This window comes from Oryctolagus cuniculus, chromosome 5 (assembly GCF_051225735.1).
Source record: "Oryctolagus cuniculus isolate XC-2025 breed Fujian yellow rabbit chromosome 5, ASM5122573v1, whole genome shotgun sequence".
NCBI lineage: Eukaryota > Metazoa > Chordata > Mammalia > Lagomorpha > Leporidae > Oryctolagus > Oryctolagus cuniculus.
In genome coordinates, this window is record NC_142871.1 from 48,024,320 (window position 1) to 48,040,339 (window position 16,020).

The 16,020-nt window shown below is 40.5% G+C and overlaps 1 long non-coding RNA gene across 1 annotated transcript; it reads left to right on the forward strand.

Moving 5' to 3' along the window:
* Nucleotides 1–539: 539 nt before the first annotated feature.
* On the forward strand, nt 540–6,575 carry LOC149126491 (uncharacterized). The gene is made up of 3 exons (XR_016233777.1): nt 540–714; nt 5,435–5,571; nt 6,438–6,575. It is a non-coding gene; the product is annotated as an uncharacterized LOC149126491 (long non-coding RNA).
* The last annotated feature ends 9,445 nt before the right edge of the window (nt 6,576–16,020 follow it).

The following is a 16,020-nucleotide window of genomic DNA, read 5'->3' on the forward strand; positions in this document are numbered from 1 at the left end:
TCATGTGTTGCTATCAGGTTCCAGGTGCTACAGGCACACTCGGAGCCCAGGCACATACAATTTGAAAGTTCAGGGTGTTCATGGCCTAACAGACAAACCTTTGCATGATGAGCGATTACTCCTATGGAAAAACTTGACCTTTCTTCCCCCGCTGGGGACTGTCGCTCCCCGTCTTCGTGGAGGAACGACACAGGACCCTGCGCTGTTCTTTCGTCTGCTCGGCCCTTCCCGGGTTTGCTGCTGGTTCTTCCCGGGTTGGCTGCTGGTCCTTCCCGGGTTGGCTGCTGGTCCTTCCCGGGTTGGCTACCGTCCCTTCCACCTCCGTGGAAGGGCGGTTCCCCCTGCCACATTCCCCACTTCCGCGAGGGAGCGGCACACCGCCGGCCGGCTCTCTCGGGGGCTGCACAGGTGTTCCCTCAGATGTTTCTGGTGCATTTTGTCTCTCTCCTCCTTTATAGTCCTCTCCACCAATCCGTGCTCTGCTACCCACACGCCGAGTATGCTGCTCTCCTCCAATCAGGAGCAGGTCCTACAGTTTATTGGTTGAACTGGAGGCAGCTGTGTAGAAGCTGTTTCCCTTCTCAGCGCCATATTGTGGGAGAGCAGATGCATAGAATAAGTCTTAATTCCAGTAACTTAGTCTAGTCCGGGTTGCTCCCCACAGGGACCATTCTGAGATGCAACTATGCACGTGCTCTCTCTGAAGACAGTCTGGTAAGTTGAAACAATTAATTCTGCTTGAGATCAAACAATGACTGGTTAGGGTATGTACCCTTTCTATTTGTTTTCTCTCCTTCTAGCCTTATTCCTTCTTTCCTGCATTCCTGCTTCCCTATGGATGCACCCTACATTAAAATATCAACACAAAAAAACTTAATATTTTGCCCTAGACTGTTTCTTTTTAGAGAATCTGGACTAAGATAACATATGAATATTTATTAAACTTACTAAGAATTAGCACTAAGTGTATTTAGGAATATAAAATGAATAAGGCATCATCTCTGCTCTTAAAGAAAACATGATCAGTTGATGAAGTGGTGCAATTCCATAAAGATACATTCAAAATTAGACTGTACCACAGTTTTAATAGCTACGGAACCTTATGGGTTTCTGACGGGGGGGGCAGATTTGAGAGATCCGTCTGGTTATTCAGTGGCAACTGGGTCCTAATATACCATCCTCAAATCTTTATTTCTTCTGAGAGCTGTGCATTTCGAACCAGCTGCCTAAAAGGGCAATGACATTTTTCTTTACCAAAAAAAAATTTTTAAAAAATTTTTAAAGGATAATTTCCAGAGAGACAGAGAGTGAAAAACCTGCCTTCAAGACTTAGAATTTTGGTGTTTGCCGAGGAAATTTATTAGGTATTTCTCAAAATCAGAAGTCCAGCTATAGATTCTGCATGTTAAATATGAGCAGGTCCAGCTAGACAAGTAAGTCACTATTTGATTTCCTTAATCTGATTAGTGTTCTAGTATTAGTTAGCTTTTTGGTACTATAGTGATATACTTGAGAAAAATAACTTTATATAGAGAAAAGGTTAGTTAGCTCACAGTTTTGGAAGTTCATATCCAACACTGGGCAATGTAAGGCCATCACAAAACACACCAAACACCGGAGTTAAGGAAAAAGGTTTATTAAGGGGGAAATCTGACAGGCAGGAGGGAAAGGGCAAGAAGAGAGAGAAGGTGGTTGAGAGAGAGAGAGAGACAAAGAGAGAGAGAGAGAGAGAGAGATTAGGGGAGAGAGAGTGAAGAACAAGAAAAAGAGATCTAGAGAGAGAGCATATGTTTGGGAAGCAGGTCCTGGCAGGTCCTGTTGTACCTTTGCGGGGGGGGGTGGGGGACAGGGAAGTAGGAGCAGCAAATCCCATTAGGGTGGGGGTGGAGCTGACACCCGTGGTTGGGCCATGTGATCACCTGGCTTCCAGCAATGGCGGCGGGGGCTAGAGCCTAGGATGGTGTCCAGGATGTAAATTACACCACATATGAGACTGCACAGTTTTACTAACAGGCAGTCCCATTGTTGTGGGTGAAACATTGGCAGAGAACGATGACCTCCATTCTTTGTCTAACGTGATAGAAGAATTTTCACCCAGACAAGGCAGAGAAAAAGCAAGATTTACTTAAGTCAGAAACTTCCTTCCACAGCAGCTTATATTGTGAGGATCTGAATCTTTAAACACACTTTTGGGGGACAAAAAAAAATAATAAAAAAAAAAACAGAACAGAGCTGGCAATCAGTTAGAAGGCAGGGACAAAATCCATCAAAAGGCCAGATTTGTAATCATGCCTGTACTATCTACACTACTCATAAGACAAAAAAATCAACAGCAGGGTGGGATTGGTGACTTCTGTTTTCACAGTAAACTGGGAACTCAGAAGGGTGGAATCACCACTCCCTTGCTATTCTCATGATAAAACTGGAAGCTCTCAAGGAGTGGGATAGGCACTGAAATCTTCCTAAAGATAACTTTTCAGGGGAAGCAGTCATTTTGTGACCTTTTAGAGGGAGTTCCCTTTCCTCATTTTCTACCAAGACCAACCAATCTAACTGCTTATTGGCAGTCCAACTCCTCACACAATTGGTAGAGCAGCAAATGGGGGCCATGGAATGTGAATGGAAGAAGAGCCACATGGTGATCCAGGAAGCAGAGAGAGTGGCTGTGCCTAACTCTGAGAATTATCTTCTAAGGGCATGTGCTCCCACTAGTCTTACTTCCCATACAATATATGCAGATTAAGTTTCTACCCTCTTAACTCCATTCATGCATGACTCTGGGCTTTAAGTATCTGTATGAGTTTGAGAGACATTTTATCACCTTGGTGGACATTATTGATTGAATCCTCAGCTTCCTTTGGAAACTTTAGAGTTATATCTATGGAAAATCTGAGACATTTATCTAAAGACTTTTCCTTTTTTAAAATGCTATTTATTGAACATTGGAGTGAAAGAAGGAGAGAGAGAGAGAGAGAGAGAGAGAGAGAGAGAGAGAGAAATTGAGAGAGAGAGTTTCTTCCTTCTGCTGCTTTGCTCTTCAAACTCCCACAGCAATCAGGGCTGGGATAGGGACTCCATTATTGTCTCCCACAAGGGTGGCAGGAATCAAAGATCCCTGTCTTCGTGGAGGAACGACACAGGACCCTGCGTTGTTCTTTTGTCTGCTCGGCCCTCCCCGGGTTTGCTGCTGGTTCTTCCCGGGTTGGCTGCCGTCCCTTCCACCTCCGTGGAAGGGCGGTTCCCCCTGGCCACTTTCCCCACTTCCGCAGGGGAGCGGCACACCGCCAGCCGGCTCTCTCGGGGGCTGCACAGGTGTTCCTTCAGATAGATGTTCCCTTTTAGATGTTCCTGGTGCATGTTGTCTCTCTCCTCCTTTATAGTCCTCTTCCACCAATCCCAACTCTGCTACCCACACGCCGAGTATGCTGCTCTCCTCCAATCAGGAGTAAGTCCTACAGTTTATTGGTTGAACTGGAGGCAGCTGTGTAGAAGCTGTTTCTCCCTTCTCAGCGCCATATTGTGGGAGAGCAGATGCATAGAATAAGTCTTAATTCCAGCAACCCAGTCCAGTCCGAGTTGCTCCCCACACTTGGCCATCATCTTCTGCTTCTAAGATACGTTATCGGGAAACTGGATCAGAAGCAGAAGTGGGACTTGATCCTAGCACTTTGATATAGGATATGGGCATGCCAAGTAGCAGCTCAAGCCACTGCACCACAAAGCTGGGCCCCTTTGAAGATGCCCTGGTCGTTCAGGAGTCTTGACTACCTCTTAATTCCTTTTCCCTTTCTTAAGGTAATTATTATCTGGGCAGTTTAGGATTAGATTTCCTCCAATAACTCAACTTCCACCAGAATAAGGACATCGTAACAGACAATGGGCATGTGTTTGAAATGGTCCCCAAAGACTGTGTGGCCTGGAAAGTTTCTTAATATCCTGCTTTCAGCTTGGTAAATGCTGACTGACTGCAGTCATCACCACGGAGCTAGGGCAGCCCTGGAATTACACACAGGGCAAAAGCTTGTTATTTTAGCCCCATGTTTTCATTTTTCACTTGCACTTGTGTCGGTGAAGGAAGTTGTAATGTCATCAGGAAAAAAACATGCTAATAGAGAAGCAAATAAAATATTATTGCATATTTTTCATGAAGGAAGAGTTGTGTAAGCACACAGGGAGATTAAAAGAAGGGCAGAATGTGGCCTACAAATGTCTTTTAGTTTTCTTTCTAGAGACAACCCCACACTCTTAGAAATTAATTCCTGAATTATCGTAGTTATTTTTTTTATGGTGGGTTGCTTTCCTATGATGAGTCTAAAGCTCTTTCTTTTGAGTAATATGTTTACAACATGCTTTTCTCCCATTGTCACTGAAAAAGACAAAGGGAATTCTTAAACAGAATAAAGCAGTAGCAAGGCAGATAGAGCTTCCCCCAAAAAACTCAGCAGTAGGTTAACATCATCTTTCCTAAATAGTAAAGTCAGATTTTCAAAGATTTTGGAAGGGAGGGAGAGGGATGGGAGAGAGGAAGACAAAAAATGATTTTATTCAGTTTCTCCAATATTTCATATAAAGTCAAACTTAAGGAGAACAGTAAAATCACGAAGAATCTAAATGTACAGCTTTTGTTAAATATAAAAGGGACAAAAAGTTCTGTTTAAAAGCCAATGTCTTTTGCTGACAGTTAATCCAAACATCCAGTCTAAAATGTGGGAAAGCAGCCCTCTTGGGTGAACGTAGCTGTCTTGGAGTAACACTGGCCTCTGTTCTCTACCTTGCTGCAAGCACACTCCATTGTCTGCTTCTCTACTGAAATGCAGAAGCCAAGCATGCAGCTGGAGGGCAGAGCTCATTTCTTTTGATTACCACAGGGCGAATGAAATGGAATGTTGTCCTGATAGCCCATAGCACATCCTTTTACAGAGTTGGACTTTTTCTTAGATATTTGAACATTTTTGTTTAGCACACAGAGCCTTTCATTAACAAGTAATATTGACATCTATTCCCCTACACCTGTATAGAGAAAACCAGAACTGGCATTTTTTATGATTTATTTTATTTTATTTTATTGGAAAGGCAGAGTCACAGAGAGGCTGAGGCAGAGAGATAGATAGAGAGAGAGATAGAGAGAGAGAGAGGTCTTCCATCCACTGGTTCACTCTCCAGATGGCCTCAAAGGCCAGAGCTGGGCCCATCTGAAGCCAGGAGCCAGGAGCTTCCTCCAGGTCTCCCACGGGGGTACAGGGGCCCAATGACTTGGACCATCTTCCACTGCTTTCCCAGGCCATAGCAGAGAGCTGGATCAAAAGTGGGACTAGAACCAGTACCCATGTGGGATGCCGGCACTGCTGGCGGCAGCTTTACCCTCTACGCTACAGTGCCAGCCCCCAAGAACTGGGCTTTTTTGACTGTTACTACCCTTTCTGTGTTTCCACAGAGGGAGCTGCAAACATTGCATCAAAGGTCCCATTATAGAGCTCAGAAAGAAAGTGATCCCACACATGTTCCTACCTGAAGGAGGAGCTGATGTGACTCACAAGGGGCTACCTGAATGAGAGGGATCCTTCTACCTCGGTAATGTATCCGGAACTCTGGCCCTGAAGGAACTGATCCCTAACTAGCAGCTAAGCTGATCAATTTAGGCTTAGTTCATGGAAAGACCAAGGAGGGGGAAGATTCTGAAAATCAGTGCTGTGATAGGACAGGTTCTGTGCTTCTCGGGGTGATTCTCCTCTCCATCCCGGTGACAGAGCTGGGCATCCTGTAGCTATGCTTTATTAGAAGTCAGGAATTGTGCCATTGTGCAAAGATCCCCTTAGAGCCTCGGGCTCCTGCAACTCCCCATCCATCACTTTCTGACAGTTTGATGGAAGCAAATCCTTTCATGTTACTGATTTTTCAGTTTTTTGATCCAGAAAATGAGAAAATTTTCCAGAAGTTTTGCAATGATCAAATTCCATATTACTTATAAAAATGACTCACTATCAAAAAAGAGACTACATAATTATAATAGTAACATTTTAGGAAAGATTAACATTGATCAATGCCTTTGATGAAAGTACTGCAAGGAATTACCTGCTGACTCCCCAGAAGAACGCAACTGTATTGCCTCTTCATCACGTGTGACCTGTGAGACTAGGGAGCATTGCACAAGACAAACGAGAATTCTCTTTTCTGCCTAATTGGGCCCATAGGCTATAAATAGAAAGTTACTTCCCCTGAATTGGAGTTGATAGACAAGGAGCAGAGCAATTTGTTCCACTTTAGTTTTATGCCCCATAATAACAATATTGCAACCGAAGTACCAGAAATTTTGGACGTGAAATGTTTATACTTTCCGAAATGCTTAACGACCTTCCCTGCATAAAATGGAAAGGATATCAACCTAGAGAAAAAAATAACAAATGTTCAGAAAGGAATGTGTGAAATATCTTTTGCAGGTGCATAGTTCATAATGCTTCCTGTCATTCATCCAAAATATTTCTTCACTGAGAGATCCTGAAGAAAAATAAAGACAGATTCAGTCACGGCTTCCTGTCTCAGGAGGAACTTAAGTTTTTGTTCACGTTACAGAGTAATAAAATAGTATTTCAAAAAGTACCCTGACTCTCTTTTTTTTGGAGTACTTGTTGAACCAGCACAGGACTCATGGAGGTAGTCACACAGTTCCAAAGTTTTATAACTTTTTAAGATTGAAATAGTTTTAACACTATCAGGGATCTAACATCAATATGCTCATTTTTATAGATTATACTTTTCTGAAGATGTCCTGATAATGTTAGCTAAACTCTTTTCTTGAGAGTTGTCTCTTTCCCTGGAACAAGTAGTCTGAACCATTTCAGGGGGTGCTTATCAACTGGGGTGGGGGGAGGGCATTATGCACAGCGAAGTCCTGTAAGCTGGGGCTCAGTCCTGGGAGAAACAGAGGCTCCTTTGGACTTAAATCTGTCCCTGCCTTCTGTCTTTTCAGTCTTCTCTCAAAGGTCCCGGAGTCATTAGCAATATCACTCTGCTCTCCCTGCCCATCACCACTTCCTTCCACCTTGCTCTGGTCTCTAAACTTCCATTCTCTTCTCATCATCTTCCACATTAGGTTCCACTAATTTTCCATTAGACTGAAAAAGCAATGATTTCCTAAGCTTTCTATAATTGAGAGAAATGTGAAGATTTTTTTTAAAAGTACAAGGGTTTGTTGTTTTATTTTATTTTAAATTTTTAAATATTTTTTAAAATTTATTTCTTCAAAAGGCGGAGTTGCAGAGATTGAGGCACACACACACAGAGAGGATGAGAGAGAGAGAGAGAGAGAGATCTTCCATGCACTGGTTCACTCCTCAAATTGTTGCAATGGCCAGGGATAGCCCTTGGTGAAGCCAGAGACAAGAGTTTCATCTGGGTCTCCAATGTGGGTGCAGGGCCCCAAACACTTGGGCCATCTTCCACTGCCTTCCCAGGCCATTAACAGGAAGCAGTGTAGCCGCTGGTACTCCACATGGGATGCTAGTGTGGCAGGGGGTAGTAGTTTAACTCGCTACTTCACAACACTGGCCCCAATAATTTTTTTAACGTACAGGAATAAACATTACTAAGAAGACTCTCAGGCAGTTTGAGAGACAAGGGAGATAGTAATCTAAGTCCCTGAAATGATTGTTCTTGGGTGACAGGAAGTAATAAAGGTCTGACAGAGCATGGAATTGGAGGGAGGCATACATGTTAGTTGTTGAATTGAGCATGTTTTGGTCTGTGTCACTCAGGTCAATTTTAAAGAGAATTCTTCGCAGTGACAAAAAAATCTAACAACAAAGAAGGAGAAACTCAGATTTCATTCCAAATATAATCCCCATTTCGAATCCTACAAATGATTTTAAGTCCTGGAACAATTTTAAGATGGCTGTCTCCACTTGGAACTACTTGTGTGACCGCAGGCACAGCATGGGAACTATCTGAATCTCTCCCTTTAGCTAGCTAATTAAGCTCATGACATGATTGCAGAGTTGTGAGGACATGTGAATAAGAAGTTTAGGAAGTGTGGGGCAACACCTGTGAGAAGCATATTTGAAACTGTAAAGAAATATGAAAAGATTGGCTACATAATTACCTTCCTTCCATACTTTCATTCCATCTTTCCTTCTTCCTCTTCTTTCTTCTGTGTGACATGTGTTACTTGTAGTTTTTGGTTCTAAATTAACCCTAAATGCTCCAATTATTGAGTTAATTTACACTTTGCTCCATTAAATGTATGTGTGAAAATAAAATTTCTTTAGTTCTTCTTTAATTTTTTAAAATATTTATTGGAAATGCAGAGTTACACACAGAGAAAGAACAGAGGTTTTCTATCTGCTGATTATTCCCTAAATGACTGTAATGGCCGACGATAGTCCAAGTCAGGCTTCATCCGGTTTTCCCACATGGGTGCAGGGGCCCAAGCACTTACCCTTTCTTCTGCCACTTTCCCAGGCACATTAACAGGGAGCTGGATTGGAAGTCGAGCAGCCAGGACTTGAATCAGTGCTCGTATGGAATGCTGGCATTGAAGCCGATGGCATACCATGCAATGCTGCTGGCCCTTATTTAATACTTTAAAAAAAAATACCTTTATCATTACTGCCCTTAATTCCCTCCAAAAAAAAAAAAAAAACCCTCTTTTTTGAGCCCAAGTATAAATAAATGAGAAGTACTTGGATTAAATTTCCCTGTTATCTTTTACATAAAACATGATTTTTAAATTACGGGAAAAATTCTTTTGTAGAATGTGTCATATTCGCAAGAAAAATTGGATGTTCTGATCTTGAACGTTGCTGAGTGTATATTCTTGTTGATGAGAAATATTTAATATCAATTTCAGGATACAAATTATACTAGTAAATATGCATAAACTACTTTCTGTATGAAATAGGCACTGCCTGATGAGAACTGGAAATTCCACTGCCATGTCCAACCTAAGACGAGCAGGCACATAGCAATAATAAATGGATCAAGAAGTAGTTTTGTTTGCAGGGGTGGGTGTTTTTTTGTAGCAGGTTGAGTCTCCGCCTGCTGACACCAGCATCCCATTTTTACAGAGCCAGTTTGGGTACCAGCTGCTCTGCTTCCAATTCACCTCCCTGCAAGTGTGCCTGGGAAGGCAGCAGAAGATGGCCTGGGTCCCTGCCACCCATATGAAAGACCAGGATGGAGTCCCTAGCTCCTACCTTCACATGGCTGTGTGGACATTTGGGGAGTGAACCAGTAGATGGAAGCGATCTCTCTCTCTCTCTGTCTCTCTTTCACACACATACACACACACACAGTTAACTACTTTTCAAATAATTAAGTAGATCTTTAAAAAAATTTTTGTCTGTGTGCTGTTAAGTAAAATACTATACTTTGACAGTTTTATCTGTATATATCTAAATACAATACTATAAGGGTCTTACACTTACTTTCAGAAAGCATTGTAATAAAGTGGAAAGAATATGTGATTTGGAAATTAATATACCTATACTGGAATACAGTCATGCCATTTTCTAGCTTGGGAGCAAATTATTTCATCTTGATACTCACCAGTTTTCTTATATGTGACAAAAATGATAATATGACTCTAAAAAACTGTAGTCAAGATTAAATGTTAAAAGCGGACATAATTCACTCTTTTCCCTGAGTAAACAGAATAGACATAGGTTCTGATAAAACTCCAATACATTTCAGACAAGGGGAGTCCTGCATAATGAAGTACTAATCCTTTGAAGTGTTATTATGTATGGATTAGTTTTGACTAGATAACATCAAAATTTCCAGCATAAAATATAAATTCTGGTGAGAAAATGGAAATTTAAGGTCTATAAAATTCCCCCAAATTTACTTCTCTGAGTAAACAAACTGGTCAAATACAAATACCACTCATGTTTATTTCATGAATGAAACAGACTGGTCAGTTGTAATATTGCTTTTCAATTAGTTAACACTTTAAATTATTGTGTTTATAAAAAAACGAGTTTTAAAAATACATAAAGCAATAAAATCAGTTCTGAATAATGACACCAAATTATACTGATGTTGAATGCTCCATTAAACTGAGTTAAGGAGCTATATTCAGTCATATGAAAAGGATTTTCATTTTTGCTAATGAGTGTTTCTTACCACAGCAAAGCAATTCTGTCCATAGTTTAATTGGCTCAAATCTTGCTTGAGAAATGAAGGTATAACAAGTTTCTAATCCTATTCTTTATCCCTAGCCTATCATTAAATTCTTACTCCTCATCTCCTCTTCCTGGGTGTCCTGATCTCTCAGCTTCTCCTACAATGTCTCCCTGGTTTGAAATATTTTGTATCTTTGAAAAAAATCAACAAACTATTCTCTTATTCCCTCACATCTTTCAATTGGTATAGAATCTTTGATCTTTGAACCACTGTAACTTTCATAAATTTTCTGTTTTGTCTTGTAGCTACTCTTGCTGCAGCCTTGAGAACCCTGTCAGTGGGTCTCACCTTGGCATTGCCTTATTTTTATAACAGAGTCTAGCAAAGCTGCCATGTGAAAGTATGCAGAGTTAAATTGTTCTCACAGGGGTAAGAGGTGCAGCAGACGTTAGGACATGGCTTGGAATAGTTTCTAGAGCAGGAGACAGGTTCAGCTCACATGTTTGAGTAAGCCATGTTGGCTACAAAGATAAAGTCACACATGCAAACAATTTGTTTCATCATAGATCTGTTTCATTTGTCCCATGTATATTTATTCAAAATCTATGCATTTCCTCTCCTATTTTATGTTATACCCAAATATAAACTGGCTTGGGAAATAAATGTTCTGTGTGATTTTTTTTTCTGGAAAGGATATACTGGCACTGCTACATTAGAAATAAAAGCAATTGCTAAGATACAAACCACGAAACGCAACATTTAAAAAATACTAAGATAGGGCGAGGATTTGGTGTAGAAGTTAACATATCATTTGGGATGCCTGCAGTTTATTGGACCAGGTTTGAATCCTGGCTCTGTTTCCAGGCCATCTTCCTGTTACCGAGTTCTAGTCCTGGTTGCTCCTCTTCCAGTCCAGCTCTCTACTGTGGCCTGGGAGGGTAGCGGAGGATGGCCCAAGTGCTTGGGCCCTGAACTCACATGGGAGACCAGGAGGAAGCACCTGGCTCCTGGCTTCATATCGGTGCAGTGCCGGTCGTGGCAGCCATTTGGGGGGTGAACCAATGGAAGGAAGACCTTTCTTTCTGTTTGTCTCTCTCTCACTATCTATAACTCTACCTATCAAATAAATTTTTAAAAATCTATATATATATATATTTTATGTGTTTTTAATGTTTTTATGTGTTCTTTAATTACTGTTTTGAATCATTGATAGGAGCACCTTGACTTGAGATAATAAGCTTAAATTCTTGGTATAATTGTGATACAATGATGGCTTTTATTTCACTCTATTTGCCATAGGAAGAGTAATGTCTGTACATTACAACCACAGGGATATTGAGATTGTGTTTGTGTACTGCCTATAAAATCAAGAACTTCATTTTCTCCATTAACTTTTTCCTAACGTCTCTGACACTGAAAAGGATGATGTGGCTCAAAGCACTCAAACTCATTAATACATCAGTGCTTCAGTTAATTAAGGCTGATGTTGGGCCTCTTCCTATGCCCTGCTCCGTCTTCTGATTGTCCTCATTGCATATGGTAAAGCAAATAGTGTTTATCTCTATTCTCCTACACTTTTAGAACAGAATTTTGCTTGGTAAGTAAACTTTTTTCTGTTCTTCAGCTTCTTTTACTAACAGACATACTGGACAGTCCTTTTAGAACCTCTGCCTTTTCTGAGGTGTGACTAACATTTTGAAAAGATGAGTCCCAACTATATCATTCATGTGTGATCTTCGTACATTTATACCTTATTTCTCAGAATGTTCCCAGGATAGTTATATAATTTGATTTACTCTGTTGATACAACTTTTCTAAGACCACATTGGAGTCAACTATAGAACTAGGATCAGAACTATGGGATTTCTTGGCTCCAAGTCTTGCTGTGAGATTTTTATCTTCCAAATAAGTTCATGGAAATGAAAGAGACCAGCTTATGTAAGGTCAGATTAAAACCAGTAACAGCAAGGAAATGTCAGTTATATCAGTTCATAACACAGTACACAAACACATATTATGTAACCCATAACGTGTTTTTTTTTAACTTTTATTTAATGAATATAAATTTCCAAAGTACAGCTTATGGATTACAATGGCTCCCCTCCCCCCATAACTTCCCTCCCACCCGCAACCCTCCCCTTTCTTCTCCCTCCCCCCTTCCATTCACATCAAGATTCATTTTCAATTCTCTTTATATACAGAAGATCAGTTTAGCATACATTAAGTAAAGATTTCAACAGTTTGCACCCACATAGAAACACAAAGTGAAAAATGCTATTTGAGTACTAGTTATAGCATTAAATCACAATGTACAGCACATTAAGGACAGAGATCCTACATGAGAAGTAAGTGCACAGTGACTCCTGTTGTTGACTTTACCAATTGACACTCCTGTCTATGGCATCAGTAATCTCCCTATGCTCCAGTCATGAGTTTCCAAGGCTATGGAAGCCCCCTGAGTTCACCGACTCTGATCATATTTAGACAAGGCCATGGTCAAAGTGGAAGTTCTCTCCTCCCTTCAGAGAAAGGTACCTCCTTCTTTGATGACCTGTTCTTTTCACTGGGATCTCACGGAGATCTTTCATGTAGGGGTGTTTTTTTTTTTTTTTTTCCAGAGTGTTTTGGCTTTCCATGCCTGTAATACTCTCATGGGCTTTTCAGCCATATCCGCATGCCTTAAGGGCTGATTCTGAGGCCAGAGTGCTGTTAGGACATTTGCCATTCTATGGGTCTGCTGTGTATCTCACTTCCCATGTTGGATCGTTCTCTCCCTTTTTGATTCTATCAGCTAGTATTTGCAGACACTATTCTTGTTTATGTGCTCCCTTTGGCTCTTAGTCCTATCATTATGATCAGTTGTGAACAGAAATTGATCACTGGGACTAGGGAGATGGCATTAGTACATGCCACCTTGATGGGATTGAATTGGAATCCCCTGGTATGTTTCTAACTCTACCGTTTGAGGTAAGTCAGCTTGAGCATGTCCCAAATTGCACATCTCTTCCCTCTCTTATTCCCACTCTTATATTTAACAGCGATCACTTTTCAGTTAAGTTTCAACACTTGAGAATAACTGTGTATTAATTACATTATTTAACCAAAAGTATTAACACCACAGGATAAGTAGCAGTGGTATTTATAATTGTAGAGTTTGCCTAGAATGGTGTTTTGTATATAATGCTTTCAAATTAATACTTAAATATTATTAATTCAAAGAGCTATTTCAAGGTTGCTTGTTAGGATTAGTAGCACCTGAATTATAACGACATTATGTTCTGCTAATAAAACATTTATATTCTAGGAAAAAAGCAGCAGTACCTAACAATGAGGCAAATCCTGATAAGATGGATGTTTCGTTGACCTCCCAGTTGAGCTTGTTAGTAATTATATGATATTGGTGTTAGCAATAGTAACTGCCATTTACCAAGCACCTGCTATACTGTATATATTTTATTTTCTCTGATGTTCAGAAAAGCACAGTGAAGTACTTACTATAATGCTCATTTGATAGCTGAATGAACCAAGAACTAAGGGGATTAAATTATTTTCCTAAAGTCGAACTATATTAAATAGAGAGTAAGACTTTGACTCCAAATATGTCTAAGCCAAATGGTGTTCACATAGCCTAAAACCTTGGGTTTTAGAGCCAGGCTGGCCTCATTATCTATTTATGGAATTACTTAATCTCTCTGAGCTGGGCTTTTCTCTTGAGAAACGGAGATAATGTCTGTTTCATTGATTTTTTTAAACCTTTTTTACAGTTGGAATCAAACAAGGAGCTTTTAGGCAAGAGTAATGCTTGGGGTCTACACTGTATGAATTGAATAAGAATCTAGTTGTTATAATAAGAATCCATGGGGACCGGTGCTATGGAATGGTGGATAAAGCTGCTGCCAGCAATATAGGCTCTGGTTAGCATCCCAGCTGCTCCACTTCTGATCCAGCTCTCTGGGAAAGTAGTAGATGATGGCCCAAATACTTGGGCCCCTGCACCCACACGGGAAACCGAAAAGATGCTCCTGGCTCCTGGCTTTGGCTTGGCACAGCTCCGGCCAGTAAGGCCATTTGAGGAGTGAACCAGCAGATGGAAGACCTTTCTCTCTGTCTCTCTGACTCTACCTCTCTGTAACCTTACCTTTCAGATATGTAAATAAATAAATCTAAAAACCAAACAAAAAACTCCCCATATGATTTTACAGTTTAAAAAGAGTTCAAAATGCTACTGTACATCTCTGGATTGTTCAGGCTATTAAACAAGATATATACTCTCTTTTTCAAGAATTATTTTTATTGATTTGAAAGACAGAGTTAGAGAGATAAGGGGGAGAGAGGAAGAGGGAGAGGGAGAGGGGGAGGGAAAGGGAGAAGGAGAAGGAGAGGGAGAGGGAGAGAGAGAGAGAGAGTCTTCCATATGCTGGTATACTTCCCAAATGGCTGCAATGGCCAGAGCTTGGACAGGCCTAAGCTAGGAGTCAAGAGCCCCTTCTGGATCTCTCATGTGGGTGCAGGGGCACAGGAACTTGCGCCATCCTCTGCTGTTTTCCCGGGCACATTGGAATGGAGCTGAATCTGAAGTGGAGCAACCAGAACAGGAACTGGCGTGCATATGAGAGGCCAGCACTACAGGTGGCAGCCTAACCTGCTACACTGCAATGTTGGCCCAAGTTTTATATTTTCAAAGCACTTAAAATAATGCCTAACACACAGCAATTTCTCAATAGAAGTTTGCTATTAATTCGTATTGTATGTTTGTTGAGGGTATCTATGTTGTCTCACTGATAAACTTTAAGCAAAATATATAAGTACTAGATGAAGAATTATTGAAGTGTTAAGAAGTATCCTCATTGTCCTGACTCCACTTGGATCATGCCAAACACAAATATTAGAGTTTCTATCTCTCTCTCTCTCTATCTATCTATCTATCTATCTATCTTGAAGGAGTTACAGAGAGACAGGGAGCGACAGAGAGAGATCTTCTAGCTTCTGGTTTGTTTTCCAAATAGCCACAACAGTCTGTGCAAGGCTAGGCCAAAGCCAGGAGCCAGGAGCTTCATCTGGGTCTCCTATATGGTTGATAGGGACCCAAGCACTTGGGTCATCTGCTGCTGCTTTTCCCATGTCATTAGCAGGGAGCTGCATTGGGAGTGGAACAGCCAGCCAGGACAGGAACCAGTGCCCATATAGGATCCCGGCATTGCAAGCAATGGCTTCATCCACTACACCATGACACCAGTCCTGAGATTCCAGAGATGGAAGTGATGGACTTGGCCACTGACAACTAAAACTTACTGTCTAACTGAGAAGACATGATATATGCTTTTGATAGGTATAAGCTTGATTAAGGATTTGTGGTAATGAAAACAATTACTCACCTTGTTTTTGCTAGTTTTTAAAACTTCCTTAGATAATTATTCTTCTAAGTTTTTAAACTTATTTTTAATCATGTTAATACCATAAAATAATACCAAAAAATATCTTGACTTTTTTCCTCTATGCCCAATCTAATCCCTTCACCAGATTCATACTCTTCAGGGTTCTTCTAAACCCTCTTCAATGCATTTGTATCCACATATGTGGAATTTTGATTTTCTTTAAATTTTACATAAATTATATAATATAGTGTATGTTTTGTAGCTGGATTTTTCATACAATACTGTTTCTTGACAGTATAGATGGGTTGTCTCATTCTTTATAACTGCTACATAGTTTTCCATATTTGTGTAAACCATAGATTATCCAAGCTCTGTCCTATCAATTAAAATTTATGTTGTTCCCATGGATTATAATTCTTAGCAAAAGGTAGCAATAAAGCTGATCAACGTGTTAATTTTTTTTCATGCAAAAAGTAAAGACTAGTGAAAAAAGTAAAAACACCATGTTAGGTTAAATAATTTTTCTTAA